We start from the raw sequence: 17,751 nt of genomic DNA on the forward strand, positions 1-17,751 counted from the left end.
GTTGTTTTGACGGCGTCTATCAAATCTGTCGTTTATATTCAGTCACTAAAGCCAAGTAAATATGGTTTAAGTTTGACGATTGAGTTGCACATGCAAATGGTACAACTTAATATGAACAATTTTAGCGTATAGTTATTTAGCACGGAGAACCCAACATAACCGCATCTAAAATTTATACTCCGATGAAATCTAATAATTTTGAGATTTTTTCAATGTTGAAACTGATGCTGTGGAGTTTTTAAAGTAAAATATCTATGGTTCTTTTTAACATTAAAAAAGATTGTTTTTTTTTTAATTTTTTAGAACGAGAAAAACTTACAAAAAAAAATGTGAGTCGTCATGGGACGCCTGGCAGATGTGAAACATCGTTTGTGTACAAGTAATATGCATAAAAGATAATATTGTTACAGGAATTAGCCTAATGAAAAAATGAAGTATTACGAATTTCTTACAGAAAATGGTAACTTTATTTAATAAACATTTATTTACATGTGATATGAAAATTCGATATTAATATCAAGCCACAATTTAAATATTTTCATCTGTGACTTCAGTAATAGTTATATTCGATGTTTCCTCTGCCGGTATTAATATGACGATTGGTCGATGATAACTAATGTACCTACGTTACAAAAGTATTGGATGAAATATTATCAAAATATCTCACAAATACAGCATCTATTGTTGTTCCATATTTGGTAGAATATTCTCTTGGATTGTTGTTGATTTGCAATTGAAATTCTTTTTGAAGTGTGCTTTGAGTGCTGAATTTTTTTGAATTTTCAGGTGGCTCAAAATTAATCATCCAATTTTGTATTTGAAAATTATTAAATGAAATTAAAAAAAAATTAAATAAAAAAATGACTGAGGGATGAAATTTTTTGGATTTTCAGGTGGCGCAAAATTAATCATCCAGTTTTGTATTTGAAAATTATTAAATAAAATTAAAAAAAAATTAAATAAAAAACTGACTTTGAGTGATGGAATTTTTGAATTTTCAAGTGGCGCAAAATTAATCATCCAGTTTTGTGTTTGAAAATTATTAAATAAAATTAAAAAAATTTTAAATAAAAAAATGATTTTGAGTGATGGAATTTTTGAATTTTCAAGTGGCGCAAAATTAATCATCCAGATTTGTATTTGAAAATTATTAAATAAAATTAAAAAAATAATAAATAAAGAAATTATAATGAGTGATGACTTTTGACCTTTACGCCCGCCATTGTTTGTCTGTTTTTATAAAGCAGCTCTACACTGCACAAATTTCAATTATGATTGACGTACTGCACTATTTGTAAAAAATATAAATAATCCGATAGCATGATCAATTTTGTGTCACTTTGTATGATAATCAAAATGTGTCTTTAAAATATGCCTTCCTCCATAGGCTTAAACTTTTTATTCAATTTCAACTTTTGCTCATTACGAGCTGGCATATCTCGAATTTGCTATTAAATAAGTTTGCACTTTTCATTTCGAATTAATAAAGCAATAAATCTTCCACTTGGTTTAAATAATTGAGTAATGAAACTTCTTTCTGCTGTGGCTCTGCTTTCTGTGACCTTTTGATATTTTTCAACTCAAACACTGACCTTCGTCATTTCTTCGCACAGAGAGCGCGCCTCAAAGGTGCCCACTCTAGCCAGCCTTTCAGTTTCCCATGAATTCTCTGTAATCGAATTTCTATTATCTACATAGCAAATTACCGAACACATTCAAAAACACATAACGCACCAACATTTACTAAGCACTCACGAGCATCCAACTTGCCGTTCTTTAGCAACTCTACATTTGTCTCTCTAACATGGCACACAACTAACACACTTTAACCCACATCATTTGTGAGTTGTTCCTTTGAAATTGGCTTAACACTTTTCATACTAGTACACATAAGATATATATATGTGTGTGTAGGTAGGTAGGTAGGTAGGTAAGATGGCAAGAGTACCCCAGGTACACTACAAGTAGCACTTACGTGCCGTTTTGATACCATAAAGTGGACCACTACCTGTGAAAGGATTAAGGTAGGAGATAAGCCCGTCTACAGCCATCCAGTGCTGTTGATGTAGCGGAGGAGAGAAAAGGGATCTAGGCTGGAGAATTTCATCAAGTCATCCCCAAAAGGGATGCTGAGGAATCTCAAACGCCTAGCCGCCAAGGCCGGACATCTGCAGAGGAAGTGCTCCACAGTCTCTTTCTCTGCAGGATCCCCACAGCTTCTGCAATGGGGGTTGTACGGAATTCCAAGCTTCTCCGCGTGAGTGCCGATCACCCAGTGGCCAGTGATCACCGCAATGAGTTTGGAAATTGAATGGCGGGGAGTTCCCATCACCTTAAGCGTTCTGTTTATGTCATATTGAGGCCATAGTGCTTTTGAAATGGCACACGATGAGACAGACCTCCATCTGTCTTGCGCCTTTCTTAGAAAGAAGTTGTGTAGTTTCCCTTTAACGACGGCCAAGGGGATGCCGATGTCTGAGAAGAGGGCAGCTGGATTTGTTTCTTTCGCCCCCTTCCTGGCAAGCTCATCGGCAATTTCATTTCCCTCTATATTCCTGTGCCCAGGAACCCAGATGAGGGAAATGTTTCCTGCACGTTCGAGGCGTTTAAGTTCCTCCTTGCAGGAGTTCACGAGAATAGAGCTGCAATTCGGCAACGACAGTGCCTTGATTGCAGCTTGGCTATCGGAAAAAATTTTAATGTCTCCCTCCCAGCAGCGATCCCGAAGCATTTTGCATGCCTGCAGGATCGCGAAGACCTCTGCTTGAAAGACGCTGCTTGTCTCCGGCAGTTTATGGGAGACCGAAATGCTGGCTGATTTGGAGTAGACCCCCGCTCCCACTCCAGATTCCATTTTGGATCCGTCAGTGAAAACAGAGGCATCTATATCCGCAACAACTCTCCCCTCTTTCCAATCTTGCCTGCTCGGAAAGATAGCCCTAGCACAACCCTCAAAGCACAGTTTGCGGATGGAGAGGTCGGTGCGAATATCAGAGAAGGAAGGGGAGATCTGCTTCAAGATGCTGCTATGCCCTACCGGGAGTTGTCTCCAAAGGCCAAACTCCTTCAGTCTAATAGCACTCTGAGCAGCAATGGACTTAACCTGCAGATCCACAGGAATTAAGTGGAGAATAACGTTGAGCGCAGCGGTGGGACATGTCCTACAGGCACCAGTGATGCCTACACATGCAGTTCTCTGCACTCTCTCTAATTTAGTGAAGTTGTAGCCCTTCTGAAGAGCTACCCACCAAACTAGGCAACCGTATGTCAAAATTGGCAGAACCACTAAGTTGTACATCCAGAGTACGACACGTGGCCTGATGTGTGTGTATACCTTAGTATAACGTGGCAAGCGTCGCCACGCCAACGATTCGGTTTACAAGTGAGCCTATAAATGTTTCACATCAAAAGAGATTTAAAACAAATTTACTTTTTGTTCCAAATTGTATGGAACAAATGTGTTTGCTCACCCGTTATTATACCCGTTTGTAAATCGTAATACATGTTATTCGAACACTTTGGAAAATCCATATTATGTTTTAGCGAAATTTGACCTAAAAAATTTCAATTTTTTTGCAATATGTGGTTTGTTTGCAAGTAGTTTGTTTAACATTCGCATGTGCAATGTATCCGCAGTTCTCAAAGCTCGCATAGCGCCAGAATACCAGAATCCCGCAATACGCGACCGGCATCCCCAATAAATACTCGTACATATATGTAACAAGAGATAATATAACTATTTTGAAAATAAATTGCATTGGCATGCGGAAAAACATCAAGACGCGCACCGAAAATCGGAAGAGGAGTTCAGCCAAACACCCATTAAAGGCAGTAGGCGCCAATTATAATATTTATATATATCATCTAATTTTCAATACTTAAATAGCACCGAAATCTAAGAATCTCGTTATCGAATTTCAGGACTGGCAGCTCTAATTAATGTAATGCTAATGACGTTTTGTTTTGCAATTTAGAAATAGTTTTCTTAACCTTCGTATGAGTAGCATAAATTGAAATTATAACTTGAACATTTGTGTTTGTCGTACGCACACATTTGTATACACCATTTGCTGCTCGTACGCCAATGTTTACCTACTTATATATTCGCCCACAGCTAACTAAATTATTGCACGCTTCACATAATATGATTTTAACACTTTGAGGTAAACAAAATATATTTTATTGTTAGGAGAGTAAATAAGAAGTTCAGCAATCGCACACGATATCAATTGAAGGTGGACCTATTCAAAGGAACTGACTACTTAAACACGAAAACTTAGTTGAATTCTTTTCGTTTTGTTTGTGAATAGTTAGTAGAGTATACACGTTTTATGAACACGTATTGTTGTTTTTATTTGTTTGTTTTTAGTAATTTCACTCTAAAAGATAACTGTAGTTTAGTCAGTTTTAGTTAGTACCACTTCAATCCGGTAATAACTCACAACATATTCGCAAGAAAATCATTGCCTGCTTACACATCAACTCTTCAAAGTCTGCTAGACTTTTAATTAATTTAAATAATAATTATATCTGTTTACATGGCAGTTAATTTACAGTGCAAACTAATATTTGCGCCAACTATGTACATACACACATTTCTATTCAACAGTGTCAATGTGTTGTTAAGGAAGTGGAACGAATGGATAGCCTATACGATTAACGGGTGTTTTTTTATACAAATGCATCCTTGTCTGTCTGTCAAACTAGCTGCCGAAGTATTTCGGTTGCTGAGAGTAACAAATACTGGAATTCACACAGGGAAGAGTGGAGGAAAAATTAGCACTCCAGCTGACAGTGTAAGTGACAGATGACTAAGAGATTAGCGGCACAGTAGGTGGTTGCGCCCTCTCGAGAACTCCACAGCTAAGCACGTATTTTCGGTTGCGGTATCAATGCAGTGTCTTTCTTCTTAGACGATTTTTCATAGAGGCTAAGGAGTAATATGGATGTTTGGCAAAGAACAACTAATAGAAAATATAATATAAGTATTAATTTTTAGTAATGGCCAGATCTATGAACTGATTCACGTTTAATTGCGATCTCTGCTGGGAGAAAGCTAAACGTAACAGGCCATGGTGACATAGGGGAAAGCTGCATAATAGATACCTCTTGAAAGCTAATTCTAAAATAATTTAAATTATTTCCAGAAAAACGTGACCGAAATGGGATCGGAAATAAGAGTGAAGAGTGCACTCTCTAAAAAAATTGGGTATATTCACTCTCACTGTAACTCTAAGAGGGTTCTGTCTAAGTAACTTTTCCAAAGATGATGTAGGATCCAAATCAAAGATTGAAAATGATTTTGCATCTCCTTAAAAACTAAACCACTGTGTGGGATGGGAATCACTGTACAAACTAAATCAGGAGCGATTGTTCACTTGAAATACCTGATGAAATTAATCTGAAATGAAATTCAGTGTTGTACAGTTCAGCAAGGAAGGCAACCAATTAAAACTATGGTAACATAATGGACTTTTATTTTGTGGTATAAGTGTGCCAATGTTCCCGGCGGCAACCTTTTAAACATACATAACTCTCTCTTCTACTGTTTGGTTTAGTTTACTTTTTCAAACTGAAAATGGAACCTTCAGTACAATAAAGCGTGATGACCGCTAATGACACGCGGTCTGCGACTTTTTGCTTCCCCATGAAAATGCCTTGACACTTTTTTACCACCTTTTGTGAAGTTACAACGGATCACTGAATCGTGCTGATAACAGCTACCATCAACGACTTGGTCAAAAGATTCAGCGCGTTTATAGTGAGGCAAAGCGGGTTCTGCTGGAAAAAATGAAATTACCGACTTGTCTTCGTAAGATACAGCCAAGATAGGCAAAACCCGAATCTACTTTTTTGTGTTTTATTAGAAGATGTATGTATTTACTATAGTACATCTAAAAAGCACCCTTTACAAATCTAAGAGAAGATACTCTCTGCTGTAGAATTTTGAAATTCTATAAAATCTGCGCAATTAAGATAAATTATCATGGAGTGGTAATGAGGCTCATAAAAAGTTGTTGACAACATGCGAATAAGTGCGTCGGCTTCGTTTATTTGATTTGCTTACCGTTTTACAGATTCAATAAATGACTTGCTTTGAGTGTTCTGCTGTGATTTTAAAAACATGGCCACTGACTGATAGCAAATGCTGATTAACTACGATATATGATGCCCTTTCCTTTTCACCGATTTATCTTCTTTAAGGCGCTTTAAATGATTATTTGTTTAAAGTCTAAATTTTAAGCAACAGCGGCTGTTTAATTCAGCCGAAATGTTTGAAATCCTGAACAAGCTTGTGAAAATGTTGTTGTGGTAAATTTCGATCGAATTCAGCTTTCGAAGGGGTAGAAAATGAAATGCACCAATTGGAGTCACCCGAAGTGTCACGCAGCATGAAGACAAAGCGATTACTGGACCAAGCCACTTGGAATCAGAAAAATTACTTGAATTATTTAACGCTCTTAAAAGCATGGAAACAACTCAGTCTCGTGGAAGTTGAACAGTTATATTTTTTGTAGTTACTGAAAACTTCGAAAAAATAAGAGACTTCTGATGATTCGCCGCTCCACATCTATCTGTCATTTTCCTTGTTTATGAAACCACTTAACCAGAAAAATAACCTCATTACTGAAGATATTTAAATAATAAAATTATAGCAATTTCAATGTTGTGCTTACAGTATTCCTTGGTTCAATTTCTAAACTAACTAAAACTAAGTATATAACGGGTGATTTTTGAGCTATTATCTTTTTAAACAGTTGATTTAAACAGCTGACGCATGTTTCGTGTTTTGTTTCACTGTCAAACATCTTCAGTTTGGTCTATAACTTAACCATGAATCGTCTTACAAACGAACAACGCTTGCAAATCATTGAATTTTATTATAAAAATGCGTGTTCTGTTAAGAAAGTTTATCGCGCGCTTCTTCCATTTTATGGTCAGTTTAATCGACCCAGTGAAGCGGCTATTCGAGCTATTGTGACTAAATTTAGAATCAAATTTACATCATTTGCCATCAACCCACCAACACGCTTACGTAGAGTGCGAACTCAAGAAAATATCGCAGCTTTATCGGCCAGTGTTAATGATGACCATCAATTATCGATTCGTCGCCGTTCGCAGCAATTGGGCCTCTGTTACTCAATAAAGTGGAACATTTTGCAATATGATTTAGGTGTGAAGCCTTTCAAAATACAGCTGGTGCAAGAATTGAAGGCGAACGACCTACCGCTCTTGGAAAGTTGGCCGAAGATCCACTTTTTTATCGAAAAATTGTGTTCAGCGACGAAGCTCATTTTTGGATCAATGGGTACGTAAACAAGCAGAATTGTCGACTTTGGAGTGAAGATCAGCCAGAAGAATTGCAAGAGCTACCAATATATTCAGAAAAGGTCACAGTTTGGTGCGGTTTATGGGGTGGAGGTATCATTGGACCGTACTTCTTCAAAGATACTGCGAATCGTAACGTAACTGTGATGATGAGCGCTACCGTGAAATGATATCCAACTGTTTTTTGTCCAAAATGCAAGAGCTTGACTTGCATGACATGTGGTTTCAGCAAGACGGCGCCACATGCCACACAGCACGCGTAACAATGGACTTGTTGAGAGGCGAGTTCGGTGAACATTTTATTTCACGTTCGGGACCTGTCAATTGGCCACCCAGATCGTGTGATATTACGTCTTTAGATTATTTGTTGTGGGGCTATGTTAAAGCTCATGTCTATTCAAACAAGCCTGCTTCAATTAACGCATTGGAAGACAACATTAAAGGATTTATATGTGAGATACCGGCCGAAATATTGGAAAGAGTATGCCAAAATTGGACTAAGCGGATGGACCATTTGAAGAGCAGTCGTGGTCAATATTTGCATGAAATAATCTTCAAACATTAAATTATAAGGACTGTACTATCGATTTAAATAAAAATTTGAAAAACTTTCCTATAGTTTTTAAAAAATCACCCTTAATATATATAATTGGCACGTACACCCTTTTTGGGTGTTTGGCCGAGCTCCTCCTGCTATTTGTGATGTGCGTCTTGATGTTGTTCCACAAATGGAGGGACCTATAGTTTTAAGCCGACTCCGAACGGGAGATATTTTTATGAGGAGCTTTTTCATGGATGAAATACACTCGGAGGGGCGAACGCTATTAGAAAAATATTTCTCTTTATTTTGGTGTTTCACCGAGATTCGAACCTACGTTCTCTCTGTGAATTCCAATTGGTAATCACGCACCAACCCATTCGTCGACGGCGGCCGTCTATACTAAAACTAAGTATTCCTGTGAAATTTTACGGATAGGGCAATATATACATATATACTTATATACATATATATATAAATATATAATTGACGCCGTTTGTTGCAGGCTGGCCGAGATCATCCTCCTATTTTAATGGGTGTCTTGATGACTTTCCAGAAATCTTATATCTCTTCCTTCCTATCCTATCCTCCCGTACTTCTCTTCTACAACACTTATGCTTTAAAATTTTTCTCTTTTATGTTGAAAATCAAATTTTCAAACGACCCTTATGACCCCTTTCTTACACCATTTCAAACATACTATATATTTATTTTTTATTTATAACAATTCCTACAGCAGTTACATAATTACAGCATAAATTAAAAAAGCGGCATTAACTACGAGGCTTTCGTTCTAAAGGGTTTTCCAATAAAAGGTGTTATATATCGCTATCGAGAGATGATTAACGATTTTTTATAGCCGGAATTGGATGGTATTGATCTGGACAACGTTTATTTTCAACAAGACGGCGCTATGTGCCACACAAGCAACGAAACCAATGATCTCTTACGGGAAAAGTTTCCGGACCGTGTTATCTCTGGAAGAGGTGATCACTATTGACCACCGAGATCTTGTGATTTAACACCTTGTGACTGTTTTTTTTAGGGCCACATGAAAGAGAAGATCTACGCCAACAGCCCAGGGTCGATTCAAGACCTCAAAGATGGAATTCGTGAGGCTATCGAGGGCATAGGGCAGCTACTCTGGAATTGGGTTATTGAAAATTTCATGAAAAGGTTATTGTCCTGTAAGCGCGGTCGTGGTGGTAATTTGCTTGATGTTATTTTCCACTATTAACGGCATACCTTCCTCTTTATAATGAAATAAACATCGGACCATTAATTTAAAAAATAGCATTTTTATTTGAATATCAAAATAACACCTCTTATTGGAAAAATCTTTATATATTTATTATTATTATTATTTATCTCCAACAATTTTGTATCTGCAGTGTTTTCAATGGCCGACACTTCCACCTAAAAGATTTTGTGTGTCCTACTACATGTTTCAGAAGTAATTAATACTTGTCCCAATGACTGGCACTGCAACCTTAAATATTTTACTTCAGATTCTATTTAACGTAGATGTTCCCTGCTTCAGGTTGGGAATTGGTTGGAAACCAAATTCTTTCTGTAAATTTTTCGTTCTGCAGACAAATTTGAAAATATCAGCAAGACGAGCATTCCTGATTTCGTTCGGATCCATTTAATCTCAGTGAAAGATGTGAAGTATATTCTTTGCCAAAGCAAAACAGATGCGTAAGGTATGCTCTGTGATCCCATCATCCTCAAAATAGAGTCTACACTCTGTCTCATTCCCAATGTGAATTACTGAGAACCAACTTTTTTTCTTATACCTACTTACATATATTACCGCCTGCTATGTAGTTCCCTATTGTAGATGAAAGGTCTTATAAGCCTTTTGGCTTGACGGAGGCCTTCTGTGACTTCCCAATGGATAATTTCATGAGCATTTTCCAAACTATTTACCCTGCATCTAGCGTCTACCCAGTTGATACCACAGTATGGTGAAAACCTACAGCGGAACCCGCCCTAACGTGTCTATCAGCAATTTCGTTACATTTTATTTGAGAGTGACCCGGAACACATCAAAGTATAATTTTTTTTTGTTGCACTAAGTTGGTTTAGGTTGCTAGGCGATTCCACAAAATGTGAAGCTAGTGCTTTTAATGAAACTTTACTATCCTATTATATAGCTATGCGTGCACCCTTTTTGCCTCACATATGATTTATTCTCGTACAGACTGAAATTGCTCGAATTTAAACCTAAAAGGCAATAGGTCATTTGCCTATGAGTTCCCAAATTTTCGTGTTTGGACCATAGATTCCCGCATCGAATCCAGTATTTGTTTTCAAACCGTCTGTAAGCCATTCGAAACTTCTGGGATCGACCCAAGGTCCTCCTAGTCCCCATTCATCGCGGTCTGAGATTATCATTTCAAACCTACGGTTAAAAACACATTTTCGGATCATATAGTCTGTTAATGAACAAATTATATTCTGATCCGGTATCTCGGTTATGATATTTGTATGACCAAAATCAGGAAGATATTTCCCAAGCAAGAATTGCATTTTTAGTGCACTTCTGGCTGCGCATTTTTTAAGGAAAATATGCAGTGGGGATAGTCGCTATTATAGCAACAGTGGGACAGCGCTTGATTCATGATGTAGGAAATTGTACTTCCAAATTCGCTGGCACAATGACCGTAAGATGGTCGGCATATTCAATGGCGTCAAAGCCTGTCTCCTATAGTTGGAGATAGAGCAGATTTTTTATTTTGTATAAGAAACACACCACTACTTCAACGTCAAATACTATTTATAAATGCACATCATCCATATACATCCATAAAAAAATATTGAATGTTCAAATATGGAAACAACGCAAGTGAGACAATGCATTTAGAGATATCTTAGATGTAAATGTTTTAGTTCAAAATTAATCAAATCAGTCAGTTCAGTACAACACATTTTATGACTCGTATTATGTAAGATAATATAGACTTTACAATGATGGAATTTCCAACACCTTGAAAATGAGGTTAAGTAGATTTTAAATGAGCGAAAATGAATTATTTGCGAAAGATTTTATGTACATAAATGATAGGCAATTACTGTGAAGTGATAACTGAAAAGAAGAGAAGAAATAAAGAAGGTGTGAAGACAAAGCCAGCGGACGAGAAACTCACGATGAACGGAGAGTTTGTGATAAATTGCAAAATAAATAAATATAAAATGTGTAGGCAAGGTAACAGACAAATTCGTATTTAAACAGATGTTATCTTACTTAACCATTTTTTATAAAAATATACATATAATTATGTAGAGTAAATGTGCCACAGCTCATATGATAAAAGAGCATGTTTGCCCAAGACAGGGTAATGGTTGTATGAAAGAAAAAAAAACTTCATACAGGTGCAAACACTTTGGATTTTGTATGACTTAAAAAAAATATTAATAAAATCATGAAAGTAGAGGCTTGAAAACAGAAGGAATCTTATCAAGCGAAATCATGCCCTATATTTTCTGCAACAGCCCTCGATAGTATTAAAAGCATGTTTACAATGGTTGCTACTTAAATTTGCATATGGCAAAAGAAATGTGAATACGTCATATCACGACATCGTCATCGAAAAGTTTGAAATTTCTAATGGTAGTCAAAATCCGAACGTTTTTTCATCTTAGTGCTATTTGTGTTGTTTAGTGGTCTTTAAATAATATAATTAATTTTGCCCAAAAAATGACTAAAAGACGATCAAAATTTAAATAGCAATCTGTATCTGCAATCTGTATACAAATACTGAAATTTATCCAATGATCATATTTCCTTATGGTTATCTGTCTATTCGTACTTTATAGACTTTTAAAGCACCGATTTCACAATATCTGCATAACATACGAGGTATGTTTCAAAAAGAAGGTGAAAATAATAAAAAAATTGTTTTTTTTTAAATAACACTATAATCTTGCCTGCGCCACCGTGCTTACTGAACTTGGCTCCTTGCAACTTGTTCTTGTTCCCAAAATAGAAAATACCTACAAACAAATGGAGATTGTGGACATAAAGTCCGCAACGTTGGTAAGGCTCAGATCCTTGGTTTCTGTAGGCATAATAAAAAAATTATCAAAAATTTATGTTCACACATTTTTTGCCCAGTAACGAGAATCACAGGGTTAAGAACATGGCAAATAATGATCAGATTTGTCGTCTCCACGCTTTACTTTCTAATTTACTTTCGCACTTTTATTGGCTTCCTCGATAAGGTAAGTAATTAAACTACTTAAAAATAAAAAAAAATCTGGCATTGCAATAACTTTCTATCAAGAATACCGCAAAGTGATTAATATTGAGAATTTATGTGTCCAAATATGTATATGTATAAGTTGGCATTTGCCCACCAATAGCTGCTGATAAATCAACACGCATACGCACACACACTTCATGTAGCTGAGCCAATAAATGGTAAGTGCAAAGTGTGACCACACAGAAAAAATCAACCAAAAGCTCGTGTACGCGCCTACAACAAAAACGAATTGAATCACTAGTTACCAGCTGCTACCCGAACAGTTTTCTTTGCCAGTACTCAGCCTCACTATCAGCCCAGCCGGTCAACAACACCGCCATCTATACTTACTCACTAGTCTGGGCGCGTGCGAGTTGATACAAGAATTTGTTTATATTTCATTGATTGCGAATTGTTGTCGCCTATTTGTCTGTGGACGGCTAAGTACTAAGGAATAACTTGTTTATTCCGCACTCAGTGGCCATTTGTGGAAATCTTTTGACCTTTTTACGTGGTAAACACAACACCCACACCTGCACATCATCACCGAGGGCACTAGCAACAGGGAGCACTCAATCCTTTTCTCTTATTACTGGCAAACGCTATGTGAGTATTATTATTATTATTATTTTTTTTTTGTTTGCTCTGACTGTTATTACTGCCATCGTTAGGCACGGTTACTGGTGTGTCAGTTGATGGCACAACCAAATATATAAGTATGTGTACAGCGGCGGTAAAAGTAATAGCAGCGCGATATATTGCCCAGCTTAGGCTATCTATTTCAAATTGTGTACACAATTTAAGAAAATTCAACAAATTTCTTTGATTTAATTAGTTTTTGTTACATAATTTTATAAAAATCAAAAAAAAGTAATGAACATTCAAAAAAAAAGGAATCTTCAAAACTGATCAAAATGATGAGGTGCTATCGGTAAACTATTGGACGTTAAACATGACAGATTTGAATATTTAAAACTTTGAAATATGTCATGCTCCTATTATTTTAACCGCCACTGTACATTTTTCAGTTTGCTCTTCTTCAATTTTAGGCGTTTTTATGACTATTGATGGGTGGGAATATATTTTCATTGACGTTTTTATCGGCCCTTCGGTTTTTCACCATTTTTTGTGCAATAAAGAACAGATTCCGCCCCTTGCTTTTGCAGGCCACAAACGAAAAACAAATCGAAAAATCGGGTGAAATTTCAACAGATTGACATGCGTGTGGCGCAGTTGGTAAGCCGATCGAAAACAAAATCGAACAAAAATGTTTATCAACTTACAATCGGTTGCATGTGCGTGGCGAAGTTAACGACTTTCATTCGGCTTTTACAATCGGTTGCGTGTGTGTAGCGAGGTCGATGATTTTTCTCATTTCTTTTGCAATTTTGAAGCGTGCACATGAGCGGACAAATGGCAACATTAAGCAAAACATTTGTTGTAATAGTTATTGAAATTAACTTTTAACATCAGGTTTAATTTAGGTTTTAATTCCTAATTCTGTCAACGGACACCCAGTGTAAATATGTACACGCAAATCTGTTTCAAAATACCATTTTATGAAAAACGTATGAACGAAATAACTGGTTTTCAGAGAAATCCCTAGTAAAGCACGCAACTTCTACTACGTACCTCGACCCCAAAAAGAACCAAACAGTGCAAAAATAAATGAAACAGGAATAGTCATAAATAAGACTTTGCTAAACCTAGTAACATCTAAAATATTTAAAATTTAATATATATATGTACATATGTAGGTAATTTAATTTCCACTTGCTGAAAACTTTTGGCTGCGAATTGAATGAAAGTCTTATTGATTCAGCAGCGTTTCACTGGAATTACCACCATTTGTTTGCACAATACTTTTGCAAAGTCAAATAAAAAGTTAACGAAAACATCAAATATCAAAGGTTGGGCAAATATTAAAAAATGTGGTGGTAATTCACTTCTAAATAGCCCTTGCTATTTAGCCGATTCAGTGAGAAAAACGGTTTGAAATAATAAATATTTTAAGAGAAAAAAAGCAGAATTAATAAAATTTGCGATACAAATTTAAGTATTGCCAATGAAGTCGATAAAATAGGACAGGAAGCTTTTGCAGCAGCATCAGAAAAGTTGGAAGATTCGTCTTTAGTAACTCTTCGCTTGACTTTAGCTCAAGTTTAGCATTGAGAAAGGGATTGTCGTAGATTGAAAGGGATTTAGATTAAAAAAAAATGTTAAAAGCTTAATTGCATACTATGTTAGAAATGACTGCAGAAGATAATTTATATTATATATCACAAAATTGTAATATTTTTATATCCGCCAGCTAATAACCTATACCATTTTCAAACAATGAGAAATGATTATTAAAAAATGAAATAAAGCATGTAATCTTATATAGAAAATAAAGTCAACTTTTTGTGTGTGTTCGCTAACCGGCCGTGTCTTTGCACCGAATTAAACCAAACTTACACACATTGTTAAGAAGGTATTGAAGATGGTTTCCGTATAGTTTGGATACCTATTGGTGGATAGGGTTCGAGATATAGGTCAAAACGTGGACCCGGGTAACCTTTGGATGTGTATGTACAATATGGGTATCAAGTGGAATGTTGGTGAATGCTTTAGTTCAGAGTATTTTTCATGCCGCTCCGTGACTAGGGTCTCGAGATAGAGACCAAAACGTGGACCCGGGTAACCCTAGAATGTGTTTGTACAATATCGATATCAAATTGAAGCTGTTGGTGAATGCTTTAGTACAGAGTATTTTTCATGCCGCTCCGTGACTGGGGTCTCGAAATATATGCCAAAACGTGTACCCGCCGTGTCTTTGCCCAGCGAAGCGGGCCGGGTTTGCTAGTACGAATATAAATAAAAGTGAATAATAGAAAAGAATAAGGCAAAGATTTTTTTATAAGGAGAAAATTTTACTCATTCGGGAAAAAAGTATGTTTTGAGCGAATTCAACTTGCACTTTATTCTACTGAAATGTGTTAGACTATAGAGCTATGTGCCCAAATTTCTTTTTTGAATTCTGATTAAAAATGTAGAATTTTGAGGAAAATATTTAGAATTTTTATAAATTTCGTACAAAATTTGAAATTTTGGTTCATAGATATATAGAGTGAACTATGTGTTTATAAAAAAAAAACAGTCAAAACTGGTTAAAATGCTGTGGTACTATATTACCGTGTATTCCAAACACATTCTGTTATTTTCTACGCACGATTGCCTGGAATGTACTTCTGACCATATCCTGCCTTTTTTCGTGCACACGTATTTATTGCTGTGTACGAGTAAATTTTTGCACAACTTTTCAGTTGTAACACTTAGTAGAATTGACAACTGTTCATAGAAATGAAATAACAAATAGATTTTCATACCAATTGCTTCATATCGAATTAAAAAAAAAAAAAAAAAAACTATAAAAAATTTAAATCAAAGCCGATGTTCATGAACCCTATATCAAACGAAATATAACCTCATACAGGTATGCAGAATAAAAAAGTTGTTGTAAGTCCGCTAGATTGCACGGGAGTCGAGACAAATATATATCGAATCTTGATTTTTTAATGAGAAGGACGTCTAGAAACATTCCATACTTTGAAACCAACGTTACATGCGCTGCCTGGTGTCACCATCAATTTTTTATTATGGTGTTAAAACACTAGATCTACTATGAGCAAATAACAGAAAAGGTCTTTTCTAATAGTAGTCGCTCCTCAGCAGGCATAAAACTCTATCGATCGAAGGCGGCATACAACTGTAGGTCGCTCATTTGCGAAACAACATCAAAACGCAGTCCACAAATCGGACGAGGCGCAACAAAGGAAGTACGCGATAATTAAATATTTTATTTTAATTCAGTTTGTTTTATTTTTATACACTTATAATTTTTTTGAAATATAGTTTTCTCTTTTTTATTTATATTTAATATTATTTAATTTCATTTAAGTTAATTTAGTATTATTTTATTTATTTAAATTTCAGTTGATTTTTGTTTTACTTAGTTTTTCCACTTAAGTTAATTTTAATTCAGTTTATTTTATTTTGGTATTATCTACAAAGTGATCAAATGAAATGAAAATAAAAATATAAATTATCAGAAGTCTAAATGTGTTAAAGGATACTACAATAAAGTGGCAATACCAAGCGTTATTTGGTTAGTTTTTCACTACTTCAAATGTTACGCTATATAAGGAAAATTGAAGTTTGGCGCCTGAGTGTATTTATGTACTTAAGTTAGTGATAGAAGAGAGCAACATTATAAAAGTGCTTTTTATTAATAACTTTTGAACGATTAAAAAAATCACGTAGCTCCTTCAAATTATTAATACTGGAACCAATATGCATCGATTGGTACCCCATCGACTTTTTTGACCAACTTTTGGTTGTGCGCCCCAAAGTAGATTATTACGTTACGTTCATAAAGTTCTCATTTTATTTTATTTAAATTAATTTTAAAGTTTTTATTTGATTTAATATGATGTGACTTATTTTCCATTGCATTTAAAATTTATTTTATTTTATTTTATTTTATTTTATTTTATTTTATTTTATTTTATTTTATTTTATTTTATTTTATTTTATTTTATTTTATTTTATTTTATTTTATTTTATTTTATTTTATTTTATTTTATTTTATTTTATTTTATTTTAATATATTTTATTTTATTTTATTTTATTTTATTTTATTATATTTTATTTTATTTCTTTTATTTAGCTTTAATTTTTATATTTTATTTGTAGAAAGATGAGTTGGTATGTAGTTGGTACGTCAGAGCAGGTACACTTTTATACACTACAAATGCGTATGCCGACATTTAGTACTTATGTGTGTGGGTAGTTCCGGAAAACTATTCATTTTCATTTTTAACACACACAAAAATCGACAAAAAATGCGCACCGTTTCTAGGATTTATACATCTCCCCAAGCAATGAACAAAAACCAAAGCGCTTTCTTCTTTCTTTTCTTTTAGTGTTAAATCAGTTAAATGGCTTTTCACAGAAGAGAGCGCAAAAGTTTAGATGTAAAAAAATATGTAGAATTTACTAAACATAAAACTTCTGCGAAAGAAAATCGCATCAATAAACAAAGGAAAATTTTTAATTCAGAACGCACACTTTCAAGAGACGCCCAACGCCAAGCACACAAATAAAAAAACGCGGCGCGAATGCGAACAGCGCAACAAAACTCAGCTAAGGTTAACAAAAATGTGAAACAGTAGACACGTGCAATAATATCGAACGACATAAACAAACTGAACGACAACACAAAGCGAACAACTGTCAAAGATCCGGCAGCAACAGATTGAGTGGCGAGAAAAAACAGGCTGACTATCACCAATGCGCTGGTAGGAATGCTGAAGAAAAGAGGGCGGTTAGTAACAGCAATACCTTTTGTAATGGCAATGGCCCCAGTGGCAGCCACAGCAGCCAGTCAATTTGTTGTGAGTGTCTCTGCTTCTAGAGCTAAATGATAGCAGCTTAACACGTTGAATGCCACGCCGATTTTACATGGGTTGCCCGTGGCACCAACATGAATTTGTTGGTATGCAAAACATATTATGTGGATATGAAATTTATACACAAATTTCTCATATTTAAATAAAATATTTTTGCAAAAACGTAAATAAAATTGAAAATTGTAAAACT

At 35.3% G+C, this 17,751-nt stretch overlaps 1 protein-coding gene across 3 annotated transcripts in view; it reads right to left on the bottom strand.

Annotated features, from left to right (window-relative positions):
* Positions 1–17,751, bottom strand: part of LOC129236402 (organic cation transporter protein) — a 59,170-nt gene that overhangs the window by 6,341 nt on the left and 35,078 nt on the right. Inside the window, exon 1 of one of the 3 annotated variants that reach the window (XM_054870773.1) lies at positions 17,219–17,382. The exons of the other annotated variants lie outside the window; for them this stretch is intronic. The gene's annotated coding sequence lies outside the window, so the exon portion shown is untranslated. Of the gene's footprint in view, positions 1–17,218; positions 17,383–17,751 lie in introns of those variants that run through there. 3 annotated transcript variants of the gene reach the window in all.

The sequence above is a fragment of the Anastrepha obliqua genome, chromosome 1, assembly GCF_027943255.1.
Source record: "Anastrepha obliqua isolate idAnaObli1 chromosome 1, idAnaObli1_1.0, whole genome shotgun sequence".
Taxonomy (NCBI): Eukaryota; Metazoa; Arthropoda; class Insecta; order Diptera; family Tephritidae; genus Anastrepha; species Anastrepha obliqua.